The sequence below is a fragment of the Tupaia chinensis genome, unplaced genomic scaffold, assembly GCF_000334495.1.
Source record: "Tupaia chinensis unplaced genomic scaffold, TupChi_1.0 Scaffold000195_1, whole genome shotgun sequence".
NCBI classification, from domain to species: Eukaryota; Metazoa; Chordata; class Mammalia; order Scandentia; family Tupaiidae; genus Tupaia; species Tupaia belangeri.
Genome location: NW_006159670.1, coordinates 901,355 through 910,211, shown reverse-complemented (window position 1 = coordinate 910,211; position 8,857 = coordinate 901,355). Strand labels below are relative to the sequence as shown.

The window sequence follows — 8,857 nt, the reverse complement described above, 5'->3', positions numbered from 1 at the left end:
TCGCCTCTCCCCGCCGGGCACTTCATTGGCTGGACTACTGTCTCCACCTTCTCACCCGCCGGGGTGTCGCTCACTGCAGTCAGCCATGGGCAGGCAGCCGGCCAGCCGGCTCCGGCCCGGCTCAGCGAACGCCCTGGGAGCCCAGCGGCCACGGGTGCTGCCAGGTGCCTCTCCCTCGGGGTAGTAGGACTGCGTTGTGCTGCGGTTTCAGCCTGTCCTCACCTCGCACTGTGTCCTCTGCGGGGGTAAAGGCCACCCTCCACGTGAGACGGAGACCGAGTCACCATTGCGCCAGCTGCTGGTCCCTTACTCGTAACACCTTCGAAATCACTATCTCCCCTCACATTTCTCTCACCTCATGCCACTAACTGTATCGCCAATGGAAACGGGAGAGTCATTCCTGACTTCTACTCCCCCGGTTCATACATCCAACCCCTAAGCTTGATCAACTTTATTTCCTAAATATTCTCAGATATTCAGATGTCTGCTGACTACGTGACTCCTAAATTTTGAGGGGCAGGGAGGAAACCCACAGTTCACTTTATCCAATCATTTCTTAGACGTCAGATTAAATTAATTTTCTCCAGGACCAACTTTGCTCTGAAACTAGGTATACTATTAGGTTTTTCTAGAAAGTTCACTCCTTGGGGCCAGCAGGTGGTGTGGTGGTTAAGGTGCTGGACTCCTACAGGGCCAACTGGAGTTCAAATCCCAGACCTGGTGGCTTGAAAATAAAGCTAAGTGCATGTGCCTGTATGCCCAAAATTCCAGGAGGAGAATGGAGGAGAGGGGACTGTGGTGTGACCATTCCACAGGGGTGATTTCTCACTTTCTCTTTCACTGTCTCTTCTCTGGCAAGAGCACACACTGTATGGCAAAAAATCTTAATTAAAAAAAAAAAAAAGAAAAGAAAAGCCTTGCCCCTCCTCTCTTCATAGGTGAGACACACGGACATGTGCACGCACGTGCACACACATGCAGGGGCACACCCCCGACGGGGTCTCCGCGCTGGGATCTGACCCCAGCTCCCCAGGTCATGGGCGCACTGAAGTCTGACGTGATCCCCGACTGGAGCCAGGACCCCGCTCGGTCAGTCTCCTAGAATGCTGTGCTACCCCCGTGCCACTACGAAGGCCAGCTTTAGGCTTCTCATGTCTACATGCTAATGTCGTCCCTGTCTCCTCATAGCCCTGACCTCGCTTTTGGAAGCTGCACTTGTTTTCCAGATTATAAGCCTCTTGGCACAGTCCAGAGATTTAGTAAAGAGAGGCCGAACTTCGGGGAACGGGTTTACATCGTCTTCTAGGAGAGGAGTAGGGAAAAGACGAACAGCAAAGCGAAAGGTGGGTTGGTGCGCAGAGCGGCGGGAACGAGATGAATGGCTGGAATGAACCTTTCAGGGACTACTAGAATCAATCACTCACCTACCTCGTGCTTTTCCCGTATTCATCCTTAACTAGCCACTGCTGTAACAGGCAGTGTGTGTTGGGGGACCAGGATGACTGCCTGATAGCCACCTCGCGCAGAGCTGGGACACGGCCCACTCTGGTCACAGCTGCTAGGCTAGAACCCTCCCCCTCCTGGCCTGCTCACCTGTGGAGTCACTCCAAGGTCCTACCACAAAGGCAGCGGAAGCCACCACCTGTAAAACGTGGCGGGTCGGGAGGATGGGCTGACATGTCCCTTACTTCTGTACACACTGTAGCAGCGAGTAACCAAACAGCACACAAGAAGGTTCTGTCTACAGAAGTATTTCTGCATCTCCTAATAAATGAATGGAGCTAGGAATTATTAATGGCTGTTAATACCACAAAGAGAGCACCAGACATCATGTACCTCCTGATGGAGAGTGTCATGCCACTTATGGAAAAAAAGGATTGAACCCAAATCTGATCAGATCTCTAGGTCCAACCATGAACTTACAGAACTGTAGAGAAAAAAGAAACATTAAATGATACAAAAGGGATGCTGCCAGCAAAATTCAGAGTATGGACATTCTATAAGATAAACAACTTTGGGGCCTTGTGAGCCACTCTGTCTGCTCAGACCCGCTCCTACCTCTCGGGAGTGTATGTCTACTTAATAAACTATCTTTTCCTTACACTAAAAGAAAAAAGAAGAGAAAAGAAAAGAAAAGAAAAACAACTTTGGTTTTAAAATAAATAAGAGCAAGAAAACAAAAGCCAACGAAGAAACCTGAAGATCAGAACAGACTTCAGAGATTAACCAATCCCAATTCATGGACCTTACCTGGACCCTGAGGCAAATAAACTGTGAAAAAAACATTTATGAAACAACTGCCAATCCGACTTCCTGACTGGGAATCGGGTGCTGTCACCCAGGACTGTGGGGACAACGTGAGCAGAACTGGAAACAGCCCTTGCTCCTCTGGACACGCTGGTGGGAAAACACATATTAACCACACAATCACACAAGTAGATGCGAAACGGCAAAGGTGGTTGTTTCAAAAGAGGGGACCAACTGGAGGCCTGTAGGGGAATGGTCAGCTCGAGCCTTTGTGAGGGACGGATGCAGACACACACTCAGCGGCGCTCACGGAGCAAGCGGGCTGGGTGAGCGCCACGTGGAGCAGGCGTGGACCAGGCGTGGCTGTGGCAGGCTGCGGGAGGGGCCGGAACCATGTGCGCGGAAAGGCCCGTGGGCTGAAGTGCAAGGGTACGCTGGAGCAGACAGGCAGCAGTTGAGCCACACCGGCCACAGAGGGGGGACCTTTATTTTAGGAACCAAAGGAAGCCAGGAAAGGCTTTTACAAAGAGGGAGGTTTACTGTTCGTAAAGCACATTCACAGAGAGTGGATGTGGGCAGGAAGCCGGGCCAGAGGGGTAGAACCAGCCCCACACGGTGGCACGGTGAGCACAGCCAGGGAGGACAGGAGCTTCAGCGGCGCGTGCGACTGTGACCCCGAGACAAAGACTGACTTCCACTTCCGAGCGGTCCCAATGGTTTTTGTCTCTGGAGCCAATGATAACAGAAAAGAAATGGACAACCCCGAGAGGCTGTCATGTGTGTAGGTGTTACTAAGACAGACAGCACACACACCAGAGCCTACACACAGCTCCCAGCTCCCGCATCCACACTGGGGTCTGGAGTAGCAGTCGGGTCTTTTTTTTTTTTTCTTTCTTAAGAATTACTTTATTTAGCTTTATTTATTTATTCATTTAAATTTGACCAGAGAGGGACAGAGAGCGAACGAGAGAAAGCAAGCTGCCAGGTCCAGGACTCGAACCACAGTCAGCCACGTGGGAGTCCAATGCTCCAACCACCTCGCCGCCTGCTGACGCCGGCAATAGGGCCATTTTAAAGCAGCTGCAGAAAGTAACCAACCTCACATAAACACTGATGTGCTTGGCAAGCCTACGGTTAACATTGCCAAACAAATGGTCGCTACGTTCACCACTGACTGCAGCCTGTCTGGAGTCATCAAGGGAAGAGGGATGCGTGCTGGCCCTGCCTTGCTGTGGCGACAGGTCTCCCCACCACCGACGCCGAAATGAGTAACAGGATACACAAACACTGTGACGGCACATACAGTGGGAAATAGGGCAGTGTTTTCCTCTGCCTTCCCAAAATGATAATGGTTTTGGAGTTGTTATAAAAATGATACATGCTCGTTACAAAAATTTCAAAGAAAGCACAAAAGTATAAACATATAAAACCATAAAAATCCCAACACTTAGAAGTAACTATTGGTAATTTTTTTTTAAGTTTTGCTATAGGAAATGTGTGCTCACCAGAGAGAGAGAGACAGAGAGAGGTAGAGAAAGCGGGAAGTAAGAAATCACACTCCCCACCCCTGGGATGGGGCATGGCCACACTGCAACCCCTTCTCTTCCGTTATTCTCTCAGGACTTTGGGCATGCACACTCATGTCTGGCGTGGTTCTTCAAGCTGCCAGGTTCAGGACTCAAACTGCGCAGCACGCCAGGTGAGACACGGCTGCCCTAACCACCATACCACCTGGCTGGCCTGGTGATATGTCGGATTCTCTAAGACATCTCTCTACACACACACCTGGACAGATATGCACAATGAGAGACCACATAGCTCTGCCTTTTTAAAAACAATGTTTTTAAGCCAAAAGGTGTACATACATGAGAGAGAGAGGAGGTGGAGGAAGTGAGAGAGAGAGAGAGAGAGAGAGAGAGAGAGAGAGAACTCCCCGAGGGGTCTGGTCATGCTGCAGTCCTATCTCCAGTTCTCCTCCGTCGTGATCCTCAGTGTGCAAGTGTGCCCAGCATGATTTCCGAGCCACTGGGGCTGGGACTTGAACCCTGAGTGGCATCCAGTTTCCCTGCACAGCACTTAACAGCTGTGCTGTACACTGCCCTTTTCACAAAGCACAGGTTTTCTTTTTTTGGTTTGCCTTTTTTTTTGGAGAGGTTTTCGCTATAGGGCGTGTGCGCTCGCCAGACAAACAGAGAGAGACATAGAGACAGAAAGTGAGAAATCACCCCCCAGGGGGGACGGTCACACCGCAATCCCTTCTCCTCCATTCTCCTCTCGGGATCTTGGGCACGCATGCACACGCGCCCGGCGTGAGCTGTAAGCCACTGGGTCCGGGACGCGAACCACGGTCGACTACGCGGGAGCCCAGCGACATAGCCATTACACTAACTGCTGGTCCCAGCTTTTCCCATTTCTAAAAGAGCTCTATTCACCGGAAAGAGAGATGCAGGGTTTTTTTCTAAAGGTTCTTGCCACATGGTGCATGTACTCGCCAAAGAGAAACAGAGACAGTGAGAGGGAAGTGAGAAACCACCCCCTGGGGGGACAGCCATGCCACAGTCCCTTCTCCATTCCCCTCCTGGGACTCTGGGCATGAACACACATGCACTGTGTTTGATTCTCCGGCCACCGGGTACAGGACTCTAACCACGACTGGCCCTGTAGGAGTCCAGAGCTGTGAACACCACGCCACCTGCTGGCCCCCAACGTAGGCATTTTTGCAGGAACTGTCTGGACCTTCTGCCCCAAGCCCCGGCCTCACATAGTGGCGCCCTGTTGCTTAGCCACCACGGCTGAGCCCACAGTGGCTTTTTTTAAACTAAAAAGATTGTGATTATTTTTCTAAATTAATGTCTCTTGCCATTCAATAAGAGCTGATTAATGTTTACTCCTGGCCAGGTACCAGGCCAGTGGTTTGGGGCATGGTGGCGAACAAAGGCAACACCATGCGCCTTACGGGACCTGGACCTGGAAGGCAAGGGCTGCACCAACAGCCCGCTGGGCCTGGTAACATGCTGCGCATTCTCTAAGACATTTCTGTGCCTGAATGCAGATACAATGGACAGGCCCTGCAGTGCTTCATCTGCTCGAGGGAGGGGCATGGGGCAACGCCCGGGAGGAAGCCACACTCCAACTGAGGCCCGGGTGGGATCACGTGCAGACACACCAACTGGGCACGTCCAGACAGCACGCGCCATGCGGGAGGCCTGGGCACGCTCGAGGAGCTGTAGGGTGCAGGAGCTGACGGGCAAGGGCGGGATGTGTGCTGGGTCCCACCGGGCACAGGGTCACTCAAGCTTCAAACTCTAACATGGTCGGAAGTATGTTTTGGCAAAATCATTCTGATAATAAGATGGGTGATATACTAGAAGAGACAAGGCTGGAGGCTAAAATAAAAGCCAGATCGCTACATAAACAGCATTACATAACATGCAATTTATCATTTTTAACATATGCAAGGTGTGCCGCGAGGCTAGGGACTATCCATCCTCTTCAATTCTCAGTCTCCAGAATCAAACGCGTAACACTTATAATTTAAAAACAATTACTGGGTTGGCCCCGCAGTGTAGCAGTTAAGCCCTGTGCATACGGAGCTGGATCCCACATGGATGACTGTGGTTCAAATCCCATCCCAGGTAGCTTATAAAAATACCGAGCATGTGTGTGTATGCCCAAAATGTACCCTGTTGCAATAAAACAAAAATATTAATAGTTGTTAATAGGCCAGCAGGCAGTGTGGCAGTACAGGTGGCTGGATCCCACATGACCTACTGCATGGTTCGAGTCCTGGCTCCTGCAGCTTGAAAAATCACACGGGGCATGTGTGTGTGCGTGTCCAAAATCCCAAGAGGAGGCTAGAGGAGAAGGGGTGGCGGTGGCTGTCCCTTCAGCAGGGTGATCTCGCTCTCATTCTCTCTGCTGAGTGCACACATCCTGTGGTAAAAAAGAGCTGTTCACAAGAGCCGGTTCCCCACTAGGCACGAGCCACATGCCGGGGACCGTGCTAAGTGCACATTACATCGAATTCTCACAACTACACCAGGAGGCAGAGGTTATCATCACCCAGTTTTACCAAAAAGGGGACACACGGCTCAGGGTCTGTAAAGGTCTCAGCTGGTAGGCGAGCATGATCCCCAGGTTTGGGGACTCCAGAGTACTTAGCCACTAGCCACAGCTGGCTGGCAGAAAATTTGTGATACTGGTGAATGTATATTTAGGTTGTTTCTAACTTTTTGCTATTATAAATAATACAATGATAAATCTCTTCAGACATGTCTGACCACTGTTGAGTAGTTACCTCATCAGCATAAAATCTTACATACTGCAGGGATGAGCACAAGGCAGGTGTGGCAATGAACTTGGGTATACTGTGCAAAACTGCTCTCCAGAGCAATTGCTTACCACCAAAAGCAATAGTTATCAACGGGGACGTGTCCTGAGGTGCACTGGTAGGTGACTTTGTGGCTGTGCAAACGTCAGTTAAAAACGGCACGGCCGGGACCGGCAGTGAGCGTAATGGCTATGTCACTGGACTCCCATGTAGTCGACTGCAGTTTGAGTCCTGGACCCGGTGGCTTAAACTCACGCTGGGCACATGCGCATGCGTGCCCAAGATCCCAAGAGGAGAATGGAGGAGAAGGGATTGTGGTGTGGCCATCCTCCCTGGGGAGTGATTTCTCGCTTTCTGTCCCTCTGTCTCTCTCTCTGTCTTTCTGGTGAGTACACACGCCCTATAGCAAAAACCTCTCAAAACAAAACAAAACCAAAACCAAAACCAAAAACCAAAAAACCCAAAACAAAAAACTGGCACAGCCTATGGCTAGCTTATGGGATACCACTACCTGTGTGGTCGCAGGTGGAATGCCCTTGGCCGTGGATGGCTGTGGGTGAGAACGCCTTTTTACTGGTCATAATCACCACTGGCTGATACAGATTTTTGCCAACCTAACGTCCATCCCTATCCTATCTTATTTTGGTTGTAATTTGTATATCGAGGTCATTAGTAAAGTCGATTGCCTTGCCACATGTCTTTAAGTCATTTAAATTTCCCATTTATTTCCTATTTATATCCATTGCCTACTTTTTTCCCTTTGGTTGTCGTCATAGGGCACACGCCATTCGCCGAGACAGATAGTGAGAGACAGAGTAAAACCAAGAAATCACCCCCTAGGGGAGAGAGCCATGCCACAATCTTTTCTCCATTCTCTTGGGATTTGGGGCACACTTGCGCATGTGCCTGGTGTGATTTTCAAGCCACCAGGTCTGGGACTCTAATTATGGTCAGCCGTGTGGGAGTCCAGCACTGTAACTACCACAGCAACGTCTGGCCCTCCTAGGTCTGCTTTTTAACAGGCTTTAGATAACCGATCTGTAAGCACTTCCCATGTGTTCCAAGGTTTTACTTTCTGCTTGTCTAAATGCTTGTTTAATGTGATCTTGGCTTCTGTCTTATAACCTCATGTCTTGTAATCTTTTTACAATTTTCTGTCATACTTCCGTTTTCATTCTTATGTGAAAACTGCTGACCCTTTCTTTATGGTTTTACCATACCCATCTCATGATTATAAAAACTATCTATATTTTCTTCGGATTTTCATACTTTTAATAGTTTTCATTTTAACATTAAGTCTAATGCACTTGACATTTATTTTTATGGACTGAGTGTGATACAATCCGATTATTACACTAATTTATTGGATAGGGAAAGTTTTCAAAGTACATAATGACTGGAATATATCCAAAGTGCTAAATTATTTGACGTCAAATAATTCTTTTTCCTATCAGATAAGACTGAACTCTGTATTCCTTCTACAGACGTGTAGGAAGATGTTAAATTCCCAAGTAATCCCCTAAATAACAACCAGATAAATAATTCAAATATGCTATTTAATAAATAATTGCATTTGTTCTCATTTACCACTTAAAGTTTTCCAGCACAATGATAACTAGTAACAGTGGATGAAATATCTCTCGGTGAAGTAAATTTAAATACTTAAGTATGAGACATTTCAAGCTTTAAATATTAAACTAATGAAGCACACTCCTTTTTCTACAAACACTACTATCAAAAGGATCATAAAGAAATTGTTCATATTAACAGCAGGAAATTATCTTAAGGCCAACTTAGTGAAATTCTTTTTTTATAAATCATTCATTTGCAACATTAAAATATTAATAGAGGACACAGACTGCTCCAAAGAAAAATTCTGTCATACTATGCTGTATTCAATAAAACTCTGAAGGAAAATTAATGGCAGCATAATAAGATAATGGCTCTACATTAAAAAATAAAAGTTGATTTTCAAAATTTTGCTAAAAGTAATATAAGAGTGAAACTTGATTGGGCTATTTCTCTTACTTTCTATGAGCTTCAGAATCATCTTTTTCAATAGCATTTGGATTTTAGATTCATGTACTCTTGAAGTGTAACAAAAAAACGGTAACAAAGTGCTTATGATAATTTTAAAAATCCTGTCTTTGTACGGAATGCCTTAGAGAAAAAAAAACCTATTCAATGAAAGCATTAATATCTAGGTCGAATCATATATATAATGCAGCTTTAATTTATTTAAAAAAAAAAAAAAACCCAAACCAAAAAAAACCAGTCAAC

At 47.5% G+C, this 8,857-nt stretch overlaps 1 protein-coding gene across 1 annotated transcript in view; it reads right to left on the bottom strand.

The window, feature by feature from the left end:
- The window catches only part of APC (APC regulator of Wnt signaling pathway), a 102,626-nt gene that overhangs the window by 32,791 nt on the left and 60,978 nt on the right, over positions 1–8,857 (bottom strand). The window lies entirely within an intron of this gene.